Source organism: Oncorhynchus mykiss, chromosome 13 (genome assembly GCF_013265735.2).
Source record: "Oncorhynchus mykiss isolate Arlee chromosome 13, USDA_OmykA_1.1, whole genome shotgun sequence".
Lineage (NCBI taxonomy): Eukaryota > Metazoa > Chordata > Actinopteri > Salmoniformes > Salmonidae > Oncorhynchus > Oncorhynchus mykiss.
In genome coordinates, this window is record NC_048577.1 from 25,420,615 (window position 1) to 25,439,330 (window position 18,716).

Genomic DNA, 18,716 nt, shown 5'->3' on the forward strand with positions numbered 1-18,716 from the left:
CTTACATCGCAGATCACGAGATCATTCAATTCTACTTCCACATTTGCAGGGATCGGATACAGATCTGATTGGTCTCAGATCTCTACAAATGAGGAAATGGAGTTGTACATTAAAGCAATTACTTCAATATGATTTACGATATGATAATCTGCACAACCTGACTGCAATATAGGCAGCCTGGGATGCGTCCACCGTTTCAGTGACTCGGGGTGGGGGATGGATAAACAACCGGTGAGTGGTGAGTTACATTAAACTGGATTTAGGAACACTATTGACTGCAGCTTTTCTGTGGCGCTCTTGTATCCCAATTCAGAAAGGAACACTAGGCTAGTCTAAACACCTGGGTCCAGTTTTTCATAATGATCTGGATTCTGTAACCCCCTATTTTGAAATCCAGGATCAGATCAACCTGGGTGATTTTGAGCAAGAAAATGGTTGGATAAGGGTAAAATCTCAACATCACAAAATCTGTATTTTCAGTGCTTTGAAAAGGCCTACACCTTGCCATGTACTGGACGGGTAATGTTACTACAGATTACTAAACTAGATGTATAAAGATATTAATATAAATGGAGCTTGCTTCTCTTATCACTTGTAAGTACATGCTTTTATTTGACCCTTCTCAATACAACAACTGACCACATACCTGTACTGCAGTTAATTTAACATAATGGAAATATTTAACCCTAACCTTTTTTTAATTTCTCTGAAATGTCTCTATTATAAATACCTTTATAAATCCACCCTTCCAGTGGGATCAAGATTATCCAGATTTTCCATCACTACACACCAAATGATCAGAATCACATTTTTCAGTTTTGAAATACCCAATTCTAAGGTTTAATCCAATCTGAATGCCGGAATCCAATTAGAAAAGTGGCTGTTGCAGTTAATTGGAAGTGACACTGGTAAGAAATCTGTAAACTCACCACTCTCTCTCTCATCTCCTAGGTCGTAAGTATAGGCACCCACCAGAATGAGGCCAAACACTTTGTGCGTTTCTGCATACCTGCATGGTACCTCAAAGTTAGGTATAGTCACTTCAAACAAAAAGGAAGAGTATTTTGCATGAGCAATATACTCAGTCTTTGTGATCTCTATCCTACCTCATTGCTGCAACTGCCCCAGAGCTGTGGCCAATGATGACAGTCTCCTCGTCACATTCGAGCTCCTCCTGCATGAATGGCAGCCATATGCTCTCTCTGGCTGTCACTAGAAAAATTGAAAAACAGTACTAGTACCTGACAGTAATGAAATTGGAGGCCCAAAATGAATGGATTTAAATCCTGAACTTCATTCTACAAACCTGGGTCAGGCATGTTTCTCAACAGGCAGGTCATATACAGAATATACAGGACAGCAAGTGAACTATTAATACCTAATGAAGTATAAGTAAGTAAAGGTTGAAAATGGGTGATTCCACGCCAGGATAGCCCCACCAAAAATTGATATTTCAGATTATGGCAATTCTCACAATAGAAACTTCTTTGGGAGGAGGGATGTTTGATAGGATTTTTACATTTGTATCACAAAACATTTCTGAGAAAAGCATGATGAAAGTGGCATTTTTAGGCCCTTTTTTTTAGACCTATACTTCTTGTAAGACCCTATGATCTGTGATCCGCACATGATACAGCCATTATACTCCTCAGTGTGCTCTAAAACATGGAGTATGTCCACATTTTGAAATGACATTTTTCACATACATTTATTCAACATTGAAAATATTAATATGAATATCTCAAAAGTAGCTTTTTTGATATAGCTTATTGTTAGACATTGTTTGGAACAATATATTCTTCAAACCAGTCACATTTGTCTTCTTCTTCAAATAGGGTGCTATGGTTTGTAAATGGATTTAAGCTATATCAACGCCATCTTGTGGCCACAATAAATGAATGCCACACGATATTTGGTTCAGGACTCCTGCACAGCAGGTGGCCTTAAACCAGATTTTTTTTCAAACACTAAAGAATAAGAAAATGTACTACTTTAAAAGGTGCAATGCAGCCGCTTTCATTTCAATATCCTCATTTCTAGGCAACAATTAAGTAACATACTGTGAGTGTTTTCAAATAAAATGGTCAAAAAAGAAACAAAAACAGCTTCTTAGCAAAGAGCAATGTCTCAAGCAAATATTTTGCTAGGACTGTCTGGGAGTGGTCTGAGGGGGGAGGGGAAAACTGAAAAACAGCTGTTATTGGCAGAGAGGTTTGGAACTCTCTCATTGGTCTATTAACTAATTTACCACCTGGTGACGGCACCACCACATCCCACCAAAACAGGCAGACATTTCAGGTTGTCTTTTTAAAACAGCTCTTACACTAAAAGGGCATCATCATACTTTTTACAATTTCACAGTATTATTCCAACCTCATATTGTGGAAATGTATACAAAACACAGAAGAATCACATTGTTGACTGCACTGGGCCTTTAAAATGGAGATAGACTCAATGGCGCTGCCCATGCTGTCACAGACGCCATAATGGCACAGATACAAAGATGAGACCTCTTTCCATCTCTATGAGATAGGCCTACACAAATGACAAAATAATGATATAATTCCATCACAAATGACAAAATATTTCAACTACACATAATGGTAGTCATACACTAGATCCAGAATAGATTGGTATAGGTTAAAATCAAAAACCAATTGCTGGAAGTAGGCTATTCATATTGAAGTTTAGTTGCTATTTGTTTCTGTCAAATTTGGACATGAATGTTGGGCTGTATAGCATTAGAGGTGTGCCCTTTCTATCCAGAGGTAATTTCTGGTCAATATTTGTACAAGTAAAAATATGGTCACATTTTGTATAGGGAACACATTTTAAGGTACTATGCATTTATTAATCCAACATTGAGACAACATACTAAGAATCTGTTTTTTGTGTAACTTGCCCTTTATGAACTATTATTAACTATACGCCTTTATTATGGCTATGAGTATATTACAGATTGACCAGTAAATGCATGACTTACAATGTTTGAATAACAAACACAATTTAGGTCTACTAATAATACATAATAAAAGCCTTATTAGCTATGTACACACTTGCAAATGAGAAAATAGAGGCTAATATGTGTACCTTTTTTTTTAAATCTTAATGTACCATCATCTTATTAATTTCATATGTTTTAACAATGTAATGTGTGTTTAAATGTTTCAATCGAATTTGCATTAATCAACACATGCATCTTTGCCTATATGTACGCAGTATGCTTCATAATGTCAAATGAATCTAAGTGTTTGAAAGCAATGCACTTTTCTGTCTGAAAATAAAGTCAAATATTTTCCTCAACTGCGTTATGCACTCAAGTCAACAGATGGCGATGTGTGTCTAGTAGTGGACGGCACCGTTATTTTGGCTGTTTCAAATACAACAGATCCCACCTCTTGTAGCTTGTTGTTATCCGGCATTTCCGGAACATTTAAGCTTTTTAGACCTTTTCGGTATACTAGTCACTGTGTTTTAAATACACTTTTGTCATATCTAGTAGTTACCTCGTGAATTTCATATTAAATCAGCAAGCTGGCTGACACCTATAGGTTATCTTCAACCTAGATTAGCACTAGCCTAGTCGCTAATGATAGCTATCTAACATCCCCGACCATGAGCTCACTGAGCTACTTCCCCCTTGCTAAAGAGAAGGACGTCTACTGGACAGAGACAGACGCTCTCGTGAAAAAGGAGGAGGAAGAGGAGGCTGTCCCAGTAAAAACATTTTTTGAGGAAGTAACAATGAAAGAAGAGGAAGCTACAGAGTGAAATAGGAGGAAGAGAATGAGGAGGATTGCAGTGGTTGGCGTGAAAGAGGAGGAGGGTGAGATGACTTTCTCATTGAAAGAAGAGCGGACTGGAGATCTTAAAACCAGTGAGTACAGTATTAAAACGGGCAGAGACTTAAACTGAGGTGTGATTTTAAAGTGGCATCCCACTGAAGTTCTACACTTGAATATGTTGTTCTGTACTGTAGGAATTGTTAAATCTACACTCTAAGATGTTTAGACTATACCATCAAAGAGGGCTACCAACAAAATATGAACAATGGATCAAATGCATCCTATGCCTTTGATGTAAATATTGTAGTTAGTGATGCAATATTGTATTTAGATATGACATTTTTGGACGATACCGATGTCCGATATTTTCTTTGCCAAAAAAACAACGATACCAGTAACCAATATTTACAATTTTAGCGGCCTTTTAAGCATTTTAGTACAGTTAAATAGTTAACACACACACATGGACGCAGCGGTCTAAGGCACTGCATCTGCATCTCAGTGCAGGGTCACTACAGTCCCTGGTTCGAATCCAGGCCTTATCACATCCGGCCGTGATTGGGAGTCCCATAGGGCGGCACACAATTTGCCCAGCTCCGTCCGGGTTTGGCCGGGGTAGGCAGTCATTATAAATAATAATTTGTTCTTAACTGACTTGCCTAGTTAAATAACGGTTACATACACACACCACATTGACCAAAAAGTTATTTTGTTGGCATTTACGTATGTCCCCATTACCAGTAAAACATAATCAAAACCTATTTCTTTCATTTACTTGCTGTGCTGTTTTGTTGTTCATTTGTTCAGTCGTTTCATTCTCAACCAGGATTTCATCATACATGTCAAGCAGTTAAGTTTCAGCTCTGTCTGTCCGTGGACTCTCTTCCTCGCTGTGCACTGTCACTGTGTACAGTGGGGCAATTGTGCAAGTTCTCCCACTTAAAAAGATGAGAGACCCCACGGGGTGAGATCTTGCGTGGAGCCCCAGATCGAGGGAGATTATCAGTGGTCTTGTATGTCTTCCATTTCCTAATAATTGCTCCCACACTTGATTTCTTCAAACCAAGCTTCTTACCTATTGCAGATTCAGTCTTCCCAGCCTGGTGCAGGTCTACAATTTTGTTTCTGGTGTCCTTTGACAGCTCTTTGGTCTTGGCCATAGTGGAGTTTGGAGTGTGACTGTTTGAGGTTGTGGACAGGTGTCTGTTACACTGATAACAAGTTCAAACAGGTGCCATTAATACAGGTAACGAGTGGAAGACAGAGGAGCCTCTTAACTAAGAAGTTACAGGTCTGTGAGAGCCAGAAATCTTGCTTGTTTGTAGGTGACCAAATACTTATTTTCCACCATAATTTGCAAATAAATTCATTAAAAATCCTACAATGTGATTTTCTGGATTTCTTTTTCTCATTTTGTCTGTCATAGTTGAAGTGTACCTATGATGAAAATTACAGGCCTCATCTTTTTAAGTGGGAGAACTTGCACAATTGGTGGCTGACTAAATACTTTTTTGCCCCACTGTACGTTTCCATCTTGTCCAGCTGTGTATGTAACATTTCACGTAAACCCTGTTTCTTGTCTGCATCGATGTAGCGGTGGTAGTACATAGCTTCGGGCATGGTGGCGACATAGTAAAGAGAGAATGCCACCAAATCACTTGTTCACAGCCTGTGTCTGCAGTTTTGTTGAGCAGGCGCTTCAATGCCATGACAGAGGGTATCACGCCTGCTGTAGGCGCAATTGAGCTTATTTCTCGAGTCAGTTGTTCGAATGGAGCTAGCTAGTGTGTTCATGTTTCCAAGTTTCAAACCTGTTCTCAAATGCCATTGAAATGGCAGCAGCGATATGACAACCAGCACATTCATGATCATGCAATACGACTTTCCTCAGTACGGAATCCTCGACGACCCACTGTGCTGTCAGACTCAGCATGCTCATGGGGCTGATATCGCTCTTCCAAATGTCAGCCGTGAAGCTAATAGCAGTGACGCGATGACTGTGTAACTCCGGAAGGGCAACATCTGAAAAATAGCGCACTTGGTAGTGTGCTCGACCAGTTGGCGAAAGCCAACAATTACCCACAACAGAGAACAGTTGATTGTCAAGGGCAATTAATTCAATTATGTTTCAATAACACGGTACCTCATTTTGTTTAACTGTTTGCCCCAGCCTCGAACTCAGGTCCTGTATGTATCTAACTGACCCGCTCTGCCCATTCATCGCATTTACCCATTGTTGTCTTAGCTCTCCTGATCAACACCTGTGATTGCTTTATGCCTCTCTCTAATGTCAATATGCTTTGTCTACTGCTGTCTTGGCTAGTCTTTACTGTTTTATTTCACTGTAGTCCCGCTCAAAATGCCTTAGATGGCTCTTTCGTCCCACCCCAAACACACGAGGAGACATCACCTTGCTTAACATGTCCCTCCAGAGACGAAACCTCTCATCATCTAGGTTCTCTCCACTGTACTCACATCCTACCATACCCTTGTCTGTACATTATGCCTAGAATCTATTCTACCACACCCAGAAATCTGCTCCTTTTATTCTCTGTCCCCAACGCACTAGACGGCCAGTTCTTATAGCTGTTAGCCATACCCTTATCCCACTCCTCCTCTGTTCCCCTGGTGATGTAGAGGCTAACCCCTGTAGCCCCCAGTTCCACTACTATTCCCCAGGTGCTATCATTTGTTGACTTATGTAACCATAAAAGCCTTGGTTTCATGCATGTTAACATCAGAAGCCTCCTCCCTAAGTTTGCTTTATTCACTGCTTTAGCACACTCCCCCAACCCTGATGTTTGAGCCGTGTCTGAATCCTGGCTTAGGAAGGCCACAAAAAAAATCTGCAATTTCTCCTTCACCCAAATCCAGATAGCTTATGTTCTGAAAGAGCTGCAAAATCTGGACTCCTACAAATCAGCTGGGCTAGACAATCTCTTTCTAAAATTATCCGCCGCAATTGTTGCAACCCCTATTACTAGCATATTCAACCTCTCTTTCGTATCGTCTGAGATCCCTAAAGATTGGAAAGACGCGGTCATCGCCCTCTTCAATGGAGGTGACACTCTAGACCCAAACTCTTACAGACCTATATCTATCCTACCCTGCCTTTCTAAAGTCTTCGAAAGCCAAGTTAACAAACAGACCATTTCGAATCCCACCGTACCTTCTCCGCTATGCAATCTGGTTTCAGAGCTGGTCATGGGTGCACCTCAGCCACGCTCAAGGTCCTAAATGATATCATAACCGTCATCAATAAAATGCAATACTGTGCAGCCGTATTCATCGACCTGGCCAAGGCCTTCGACTCTGTCAATCATGGCATTCTTATCGGCACTCAAAAGCCTTGGTTTCACAAATGACTGCCTCACCTGGTTCACCAACTACTTCTCAAATGGAGTTCAGTGTGTCAAATCGGAGGGCCTGTTGTCTGGACCTCTGGCAGTCTCTATGGGGGTGCCACAGGGTTCAATTCTTGGGCCGACTCTCTTCTCTGTATACATCAATGATGTCGCTCTTGCGGATGATGATTCTTTGATCCACCTCTACGCAGAAGACACCATTCTGTATACTTCTGCCCCTTCTTTGGACACTGTGTTAAAACCTCCAGACGAGTTTCAACACCATACAACACTCCTTCCGTGGCCTCCAACTGCTCTTAAATGCAAGTAAAATTAAATGCATGCTCTTCAACTGATCGCTGCCCACACCCGCCCGCCCGTCTAGCATCACTACTCTGGACGGTTCTGACTTGTGAATATGAGAATATGTGAGAATATGTGAACTACAAATACCTAGGTGTCTGGTTAGACTGTAAACTCTCCTTCCAGACTCACATTAAGCATCTCCAATCCAAAATTAAATCTAGAATCGGCTTCCTATTTTGCAACAAAGCATCCTTCACTCATGCTGCCAAACCCTCGTAAAACGGACTATCCTACCGATCCTTGACTTCGGCGATGTCATTTACAAAATAGCCTCCAACACTCTACTCAACAAATTGGGTGCACTCTATCACAGTGCCATCCGTTTTGTCACCAAAGCCCCATATACTACCCACCACTGCGACCTGTACGCTCTCGTTGGCTGGCCCTCGCTTCATATTCGTCGCCGAACCCACTGGCTCCAGGTCATCTATAAGTCTTTGCTACGTAAAGCCCCACCTTATCTCAGCTCACTGGTCACCATAGCAGCATCCACCCGTAGCACGCGATCCAGAAGGTATCTTTCACTGGTCACCCCCAAAGCCAACTCCTCCTTTGGCCGCCTTTCTTTCTGCCAATGACTGGAACGAATTGCGAAAGTCACTGAAGCTGGAGGCTTATATCTTCCTCACTAACTTTAAGCATCAGCTGTCAGAGCAGCTTACCAATCATTGCACCTGTACATAGCCCATCTGTTAATAGCCCACCCACCTACCTCATCCCCAATTTATTTGATTTTTTTTCTCCTTTGCACCCCAGTATCTCTACTTGCACATTCATTTTCTGCACATCTATCACTCCAGTGTTTAATTGTTAAATTGTAATTATTTTGCCACTATGTCCTATTTATTGTCTTACTTCCCTAATCTTACTACATTTGCAGACACTGTATATAGTCTTTTCTATTGAGTTATTGACTGTACATTTGTTTATCCCATGTGTAACTCTGTGTTGTTTGTGTCGCACTGCTTTGCTCTATCTTGGCCAAGTCGCAGTTGTAAATGAGAACTTGTTCTCAACTGGCCTACCTGGTTAAATAAAGGTAAAATAAAAAATTGTCATTAATGGATTTCACCTTTGAGTTGTCTCGCGGAAATGTTCTTACTCTTTCAAGTGACTGCTCGACATGTTGACTGCTCGATCCACACAGCAGACATAGGGGGCTAGGTTAGCAATGCTGTGTTGCACATGTAGCGCACATTTTTATGTGGTGTCATGTACCTAGGTTATATACAGTGCCTTGCGAAAGTATTCGGCCCCCTTGAACTTTGCGACCTTTTGCCACATTTCAGGCTTCAAACATAAAGATATATATATTTTATATATATATTTTTTTGTGAAGAATCAACAACAAGTGGGACACAATCATGAAGTGGAACGACATTTATTGGATATTTCAAACTTTTTTAACAAATCAAAAACTGAAAAATTGGGCGTGCAAAATTATTCAGCCCCTTTACTTTCAGTGCAGCAAACCCTCTCCAGAAGTTCAGTGAGGATCTCTGAATGATCCAATGTTGACCTAAATGACTAATGATGATAAATACAATCCACCTGTGTGTAATCAAGTCTCTGTATAAATGCACCTGCACTGTGATAGTCTCAGAGGTCCGTTAAAAGCGCAGAGAGCATCATGAAGAACAAGGAACACACCAGGCAGGTCCGAGATACTGTTGTGAAGAAGTTTAAAGCCGGATTTGGATACAAAAAGATTTCCCAAGCTTTAAACATCCCAAGGAGCGATAATATTGAAATGGAAGGAGTATCAGACCACTGCAAATCTACCAAGACCTGGCCGTCCCTCTAAACTTTCAGCTCATACAAGGAGAAGACTGATCAGAGATGCAGCCAAGAGGCCCATGATCACTATGGATGAACTGCAGAGATCTACAGCTGAGGTGGGAGACTCTGTCCATAGGACAACAATCAGTCGTATATTGCACAAATCTGGCCTTTATGGAAGAGTGGCAAGAAGAAAGCCATTTCTTAAAGATATCCATAAAAAGTGTAGTTTAAAGTTTGCCACAAGCCACCTGGGAGACACACCAAACATGTGGAAGAAGGTGCTCTGGTCAGATGAAACCAAATTTGGCAACAATGCAAGACGTTATGTTTGGCGTAAAAGCAACACAGCTGAACACACCATCCCCACTGTCAAACATGGTGGTGGCAGCATCATGGTTTGGGCCTGCTTTTCTTCAGCAGGGACAGGGAAGATGGTTACAATTGATGGGAAGATGGATGGAGCCAAATACAGGACCATTCTGGAAGAAAACCTGATGGAGTCTGCAAAAGACCTGAGACTGGGACGGAGATTTGTCTTCCAACAAGACAATGATCCAAAACATAAAGCAAAATCTACAATGGAATGGTTCAAAAATAAACATATCCAGGTGTTAGAATGGCCAAGTCAAAGTCCAGACCTGAATCCAATCGAGAATCTGTGGAAAAAAACTGAAAACTGCTGTTCACAAATGCTCTCCATCCAACCTCACTGAGCTCGAGCTGTTTTGCAAGGAGGAATGGGGAAAAAATTCAGTCTCTCGATGTGCAAAACTGATAGAGACATACCCCAAGCGACTTACAGCTGTAATCGCAGCAAAAGGTGGCGCTACAAAGTATTAACTTAAGGGGGCTGAATAATTTTGCACGCCCAATTTTTCTGTTTTTAATTTGTTAAAAAAGTTTGAAATATCCAATAAATGTCGTTCCACTTCATGATTGTGTCCCACTTGTTGTTGATTCTGCACAAAAAAATACAGTTTTATATCTTTATGTTTGAAGCCTGAAATGTGGCAAAAGGTCGCAAAGTTCAAGGGGGCCGAATACTTTCGCAAGGCACTGTAGGTATGCACATCAGCTTTGACATCGGTTTTAAACTAGACATCGGGCCGATGTTGGCATTTTTAGCTAATATCTTCCGATTCCGATATGTTCACCGATATATCGTGCATCCCTAATTGTAGTTCTCAATATCCATTTCTGCTCAGCCTAAATACGTGACATTTCATGAGAGAACAATTAGATTTGAAGCTCTACATCATTTGTTTTTTCATTCTCAATTGTGTTGATGGCCACCAAGAAAAAAAAAAAGAAAAAAGATGAGACTAAATGTTCTGAAAAGACAGGTTATTAAGGGATCTGATTTGGATTGAACCTAATATGATGTTGGATTTATCATGTGGAGGTTTCATTTAGGTCTCTCTGTTTAACTGAATACTCTGTTTTTGGCAGGAGAGCGACCAGACTCTCGCTCTGAGAGTGGGAAGAGTCCTTCAGAGGAACCAGACCTAGAGAAGCCCAAACCAGCCAGACCACATCAATGCTCCCACTGCGGAAATAGGTTTACTTGGTTAGTGGATCTGAAAAGGCATAAGCGTATACACACAGGAGAAAACCTTTACCACTGCTCTCAGTGTGAAAAGAGATTTTCAACATCAGTCATTACAATTGTACCAGAGAGTATACACAGGTGCAAAACCTTACCACTGCTCTGACTGTGGGATGAAGTTTGTGCTGCCAGGTCATTTGAAAAGACACCAATTGGCACACACGGGAAAGAAGTATTACAGCTGTGATCAATGTGGGAAGAGTTTTACTACCTTCAACTCCCTGATAAACCATCAGCAAATACACACTGGAGAGAAGCCTTACCACTGCTCTGTCTGTTGGAAGAGTTTTAATCAACAAAGCAACCTGAAATCACACCAGCGGAGAGACTCAGGACAGAAGCTTCATCACTGCTCAAATTGTGGAATGAGTTTTACTACTTCTAGGGAATAAAAACAATTCACCAGCGAACACACACACAGGAGAGAAACCTTACAGCTGCTCTGACTGGGAAGAGTTTTGCTAAATTAGATGGACTGATGGTACACCAGGGAATAACAGAGAAACCTTTTAGCTGTGATCAATGTGGGAAGACATTCACTCAGTCAGCACATCAGGCTCTACACAAGATAATACACACAGGGGAAAGCTTTATCACTGCTCAGACTGTGGGATGAGCTTTACTAACTCAAGCCACCTGGCAGCACATCAGAGAATACATACAGGAGAGAAGCCGTATGGCTGTGATGAATGTGGGAAGAGTTTTGTTTTGTTAATTCAGGATCTCTGATTAAACACAAGCAAACCCACACTGGAGCGAGGCCTTTCCATTGCTTTGAATGTGGGAATTGTTTCGTTAGGTTGAAACATTTAAAATTGCACCAATGAGTACACACAGGAGAGAAGCCATACTACTGCTCTGACTGTGGGATGAGTTTTACTCTGGAAAGCAACTTAAACAGCCACCAGTAAACACACGGGAGAAAAGCCGTACCCTGCTCTGACTGTGGGATGCGCTTTACTTTCTCAAAAACCCTGACCATACACCAGAGAACACACGCGGGAGAGAAGCCATATCACTGTTCTGACTGCGGGAAGCACTAGTATTGATTAGAGCCCTAATAAAACAAGGTTGATTGATCCTAATACTGCTCAAATGTCCCAAAAAAAATTCTGAAATGTGGCGGTACACAACATCTGTTGTTTTATATTTATTTAACCTTGATTTTTACAGGGAGTCAATGTCTATACTGAGGTCTCTTTTCCAGATGAGCCTTTTATAGCACAACAATACACATAGAAATACAAATAACTACACATTCATATACACAATAAAATACACGCCAAAACAAAATAAAAATAACAGACATTCTTCAGTAAAAAGTTCCCCTAACAACCACATTCCACACTAAAAGGTGCAAGGAAATTAAAAGCTGATTTACCTAACTCTGGACACTAAAGGAGTCTCCAGAGTTAACCAACCCTGTGAACGGGTTTGATAACTTGTAATTTTTATACTTAATCTTTGATGTTTTTTAGTAGGACCAAGCTACCCTGTTTGGGGCGGCAGGGTAGCCTAGTGGTTAGAGTGTTGACTAGTAACCGGAAGGTTGCGAGTTCAAATCCCCGAGCTGACAAGGTACAAATCTGTCGTTCTGCCCCTGAACAGGCAGTTAACCCACTGTTCCTAGGCCGTCATTGAAAATAAGAATTTGTTCTTAACTGACTTGCCTAGTTAAATAAAGGTAAAATAAAAAAGAGAACAGGGAGGAGGCTAAAAAGTTGTCTGTGTCGTTTTCATATCACTTTTACAGTAGCCTATCACACAATGTCTGTGTGGAATGCAAATGAATGGAATGGGAATGAATAGGAATGAATACCAATACACTTGGTATTGGTCCTACAACATACAACATGTAAACAAATGTAGGCCTATATGGTACACAATAACGTAACGTTATGACTATAACTACTGTTCCCTGAAGGAGGGAAACGAGGTACAACATACTATGGGGGAGTCACACTCTCGCAACCTCGGTTGAAAGATATACAATCATGCCTGACAAGGCCAATGAAATCCGCGCCTTGCTGGAAGTCCCACCTTCCACAGATAAGCGTGAGGCTCTGAATCATTAAAAATAGTCCCAGGGGAAAATGTTTTATCGTGGTTACGCTACCAACCAGTCACAGGTACTGGCGACAAAGCGCCTTGAATCCCAGGAATGAGCCATCTATGGGGAGGGGCGCCACCTCAAGGACAGACACCCAACTTATTACTCTCACCCTGGGGAGATTGATATAACGTTACACCTTAAACGGTGAATACTGTGGAACACTGGGTAACAGAGGGAGCAGCATAGCCTGTACGAAGCCCGGCCCCTTTACAGGCGGCAATTGCTGATGTAGTACCCATAACGCCGGGGGAAAGCTCGTAAGTTTCACTTACTGAAAGTTAAGCATGCTAGCCAGGATACTTTTTAGTCTACACTAGGTTAGCTAGCCTTTTTGACCACAGCACGGTCCGTTTAGAATATACAAGCGACTTAACGCTACGTATACTAAGCAAGAGAGCTACCCCAGCAACTACACTGTGGGGAGAAATAGCTAGTAATAGCTAACTCGCCTCGTTGAGTAGCCAACATGGCTAGCACTCTACACGGAGCTTGTTTAGCTAGTCCGGTTTCAAACGTACACATAGGACTTGATCACCGAGGTCGGATTCTTCATCGACAAGTCTGGGAAGAGAGTCAAGTTGTGCTTGACCGAGGCAGACACAGTTGGCGGGGGGTACCCACTGAACCTGGGCACCCTCACTCTTCCCTGTAGCCTACCATAATCGGTGACAGAGCTCATAAGATTTGGGTTGGGCGCAGGCAGCCACCGCATACCCCATGCCCAGGCAGACAAGACATTTGCTCCCACCACCATATCCATCTCGGCTTCCTGCTCCTCCGCCCAGCCGAGGTACCGGGATCCGGGAAAGGAAAGTCGCCATCAGTAATTCCAAGCTTCCTTAAGAATGCTTACACGTCTTTCCAGGGAGTTTGTACGCAGTACGTGGCAATGCACACACAGACTGGTTCGAGCCGCCTGAGCGTGCTCCATGCCGAGACAAACTACACATAGATAGTGAGTATCTTTCAGAGAAATGCTATAACCGCATGATCTCGCCCCCGAACTCGGGTTAGCCATCGTCGTCTTGTTCGTTTTCTTAGCCATCCTACTCATTGCACCAGGAAATTGAAGAATAACTAGTTGTTCATGATTAGAAGGATTGTGAGAAAAGTACAAACTTCAGCACACAACGTCCATTGGGTGAGCACACTCTACCACTACAGGACAGTTTAGGTTGGTGCAATGTAAAACAGTCTCGTTTTCGAATTATTTGTTTTAGTAGCGTGTATTGTTCCTTTTCACACCGAGGTGAATAGCGGAATGAATCCGAGCCTCACACATCATCTGTGGAAGACGGGACTGCCAGCATGATTGTATATCCTTCAACTGAAGTCGCGAGAGTGCAACTCCCCCATAGTACACTACATGACCAAAAGTATGTGGACACCTGCTCTTCGAACATCTCATTCCAAAATCATGGACATTGATTTGGAGTTGGTCCCCCATTTGCTGATATAGCCGCCTCCACTCTTCTGGGAAGGCTTTCCACTAAGTGTTGGAACATTGATGCGGGCACAAAGGTGTTTGATGGGGTTGAGGCCAGGGCTCTGTGCAGGCCAGTCAGGTTCTTCCACACAAATCTCAACAAACCATTTCTGTATGGACCTGGCTTTGTGCATGGGGGCATTGTCATGCTGAAACAGGAAATGGCCTTCCCCAAACTGTTGCCACAAAGTTGGAAGCACAGAATCGTCTAGAATGTCATTGTAGGCTGCATTGTTAAGAATAGTATATCTATCAACAGCAATTAGAGCTGTAAAACCAAGCAATGACATTAAGAATCAAATAAAGGACATACTGTATAATATGCCGGCTTGTTTGTAGAATGCCTAGGTCTGGTTTTGACTGGCCTTATACACAACAAACGTACCTCCTGCAATCATGTGTTGGGGCGGAAGGTAGCCTAGTGGTTAGAGCGTTGGACTAGTAACCGGAAGGTTGCAAGATTGAATCCCCGAGCTGACAAGGTAAAAATCTGTCATTCTGCCCCTAAACAAGGCAGTTAACCCACTGTTCCTAGGCCGTCATTGAAAATAAGAATTTGTTCTTAACTGACTTGCCTAGTAAAATAAATTAAAATGTGTCTCATAATTCAGGGATATCTGAGCTGGGTATTTTATGTGATTATAGTGCTCAATGTACTGCACACATTTTTACAATGTCGTTTTATCATAAAATATGCTGAACTCAGACGCTATTCATACACTGAAGATATCCCTGTTCTAAACCTGCTCTATTGTTTAATACCTGCTGTTTCAAAACCTGCAGGGTAGCTAGTCCTGACACCTCTAATGCGCTTAGTTGGCTTTTATGGTATCTTAAAAAATGCCAAATGGACCATCTCTAATGGTAAAATATGTATAAATATGCTCTCTGGCATTTTAGTTAAAGTAGTGCCATATTGTTTAAATTCATTTATAAAGTGAAAAAAAGTTAGGTTTTGAAGTAGACCATTTACATTTGTGAATATGAAATGTACCTATTATTAGCAGTTTAATTAAAAATACTACATCTTTATCAATGTCAGAATTTCTGAAATAAATCCTTATTTTAAAACCATTAAATACAACCGGTCCTATTTATTTTGTAACAAAATTCTGTTTGTCAATCCCAAACATTTCCTATAAATACAGGCAAAAATCAAATGCAAAATGGTCTCCTCCATTCCAAAGAAATCCCATTTGTAGTCAATAAATTATATGTAACATTTTAAATTAAACTTCCTTTACCTTGTTACTGATACAATATTTGTTAGCAATTTTCTGTGCTGTCCCCCATTGTATTTCACCATTGATATTTGACCAAAAGAATCTTGCTAGAGGGAATTGTAGTATCATAAACAATATTCTTAATCTATTTATGACTACATTTATCTTTGATGTTAATATTGCCAATTAATATATTTTCATGTAAATCTATGTTACTTACATCAACCACAGATGAATTTAAAAGAGATATAACCCCCCTTGGAATCGCATCAAAAACAATTGCATATTCGTTCAGGGTTATTGACATTTTAAACTTATCCAGAAATTCCCCATATGAGAGTAGATATCCATCCTCATTCAGTAACTGACCCACCAAAATAATTTTATTCTCAAACCAGTTATGAAAAAAATAGACTTATTTTTAAAATCGTATATCTTTGTTATTCCATAGAAAGTATCTGTGAGGGAAAATTGTGTTTACAAGCTAACGTCCAAGCTAAAATTGCCTGCTTATGGAATTTGGACAATTTTACTGGGATTTTATCAACATCAAAAGTACATCGAAGCAAAAATTCTAAACCACCAACAGAGTCAAATAAATACTTAGGGAAGACATTCCAAATACTCTTCTGGTTCTACTTCAGAATCCAATTTATTTTACAATTATTATTTAGAGTATTGAAATCTAAAACCTCAAGACCTCCTTGTTCCTGGGTATTAGTGAGAATATCTTTCCGTAGATAGTGAGGCTTGTTAATGTTTAATTCACTCCTTTGTTTTTCATCCATGCATATAACAATTCCAAGATAAGTAATCTTATCTTTAATTGGGATACCCTAAACTTCCTGTAAAACACAATACTTGAGTGGAAATAAGACTGACTTATTGATATTAATTTTCAAACCCGAAACGAAGAAAAAGTCTTCAATACAGGAAACTGATTTAGAAAGCTCATTCCTTTCTCTCAAAAATATGGTGGTATCATCAGCCAGTTGACATAGTTTAAATTCATTGCCAAGTGCTGAAACACCCTTGAAAATTCCCTTTCTTGATATAAAAAGCCATCATTTGAGTAACCAATAAAAATAAAAATTGACTAATTGGGCAGCCCTGCCTAATGCCACAGCCAATATCAAATCTTTGGGATGTCCCGTGAGCTAATTTTACAGCCACTATACAAAGTTCACCAAACCCCCAAAAAACGTATTGCTTTGAACATAAACTCATGTTCTACTGTGTCAAAAGCTTTATAAAAATCAACAAACATAAGAAAGCTATCATCAAGGATGAGGTCATTATAGTCAATCATATCTAAGATCAACATGATGTTATTACTAATGTGTCGACCATGCATAAAACCAGATTGTTCTTCATCAATTATATGCTGCAAGCCTTGTTTCATTACAAGGGCAAATCATTTCACATCATTATTCAACAGGCTAATGGGTCTCCAGTTGTCTATATAAAGACTATCCTTATTAGGTTTGGGAATCAAAGTAATTGCACCTTGCTTTAAGGAAGCTGGTAACTCCCCTTTTTCTATTGATTCTTGGAACATAGCAAGAATGAAAGGAATCAATTTATCATTGAATGCTTTATAAAACATGCCTATTAAACCATAATTTCCAGTGGACCTATTGTCCTTAAGGCGTTTAATACAGTTTTTTATCTCAATTTCAGATAACTCATCATCACAAAAATCCTTGAAATCATTATCTATCTTCTTAGCAATGTTACATTGTCTAAGAAAAGATCCATATTGGAAGTTGACTGGGCTGATGTATACAGATTCTGATGAAACTGGGCAACATGCTGAGATTTCTTTTGGATTTTCATTGGAAGTATTATTAATCATTCATTTACATATGGAAGTCTTTTCGTCTGCCCTTTTTTCTAAATTAAAAAAATATTTTGTATTTTTCTCTCCCTCTTCCATCCATTTTCATCTCGATCTTACAAACGCTCCCCGGGCCTTTTCCTCGTAGATCCAGTCTAACTGCATTTGCAATGATGATAGCTCCAGTAACTCCTGAACTGTTAGTTCAGTTTTTTTTGTATAATCCATTATTCCCTTTATGATGTCATATTCTTTCTCTCTCTTGGCATTAGCAATTTCTTTCCCCATTGAAAAAAGCCATATCTTCAGATATCAGCCAGAAATCAATACGGGATTGTATAGATAAATCTTTAGTACTCCATGTAAACATAATCTTATCTGGGTTCTTATGTCTCCAAATATCTAGAACACCTAACCTTAGACATATATTCCTTATCTCACAAACATCATTTCTATCCTTAGGAGGCCATATATCTAGATTATCTTGTAATACTGTATTAAAATCTCCACCGCATATTACTTTGGCCAATGGAAATGTAGACATAATTTTACTTATTTTTCTCTCAATGTATCTAAATAAAATCAGTTACTTGACTTATTATTGGAAGCATACGTATTTACAACAATGAATTGAATGTGGTTGAATTCTACCAATAGTATAATCCATCTCCCTGTATTATCTGCTTCATGACTCAATATATGACCATTCATGTAGCCTTTTAAAATAGCGACACCTGCTGACCGATTAGTACCAAACGAAAACCAAATATCATTCCCCCAAAACGCAGTATCTGTGGAACAGGCATGAGTTTCTTGAATGAAATAAAAGTCGGCACTCTTACCCTTACAATACAAAAATAAAGATTTCCTTTTCAAAATATTACGGATTCCCCTGGCATTAATAGAAAAAAACAGAAATTGACATTTACTAATACAGTGACTATATGAAGAGTATTAAACTTGTATACGTTCACATGAAGCGGGTTCTCACAAAAAGGAAAGTTCTTACTAGTTGCAAATAAAAACAGTCCTTTGCAAGTAGTTGACCTAAATTATATATATATATTTACACAATTGCAAATAACATTGTGCCATAGATTGGTAAAAAGAATAGCCATCAATCTAACATTGAGTGTCAGTGGGAATTTCCCTTCCATAAAATATATATATATAA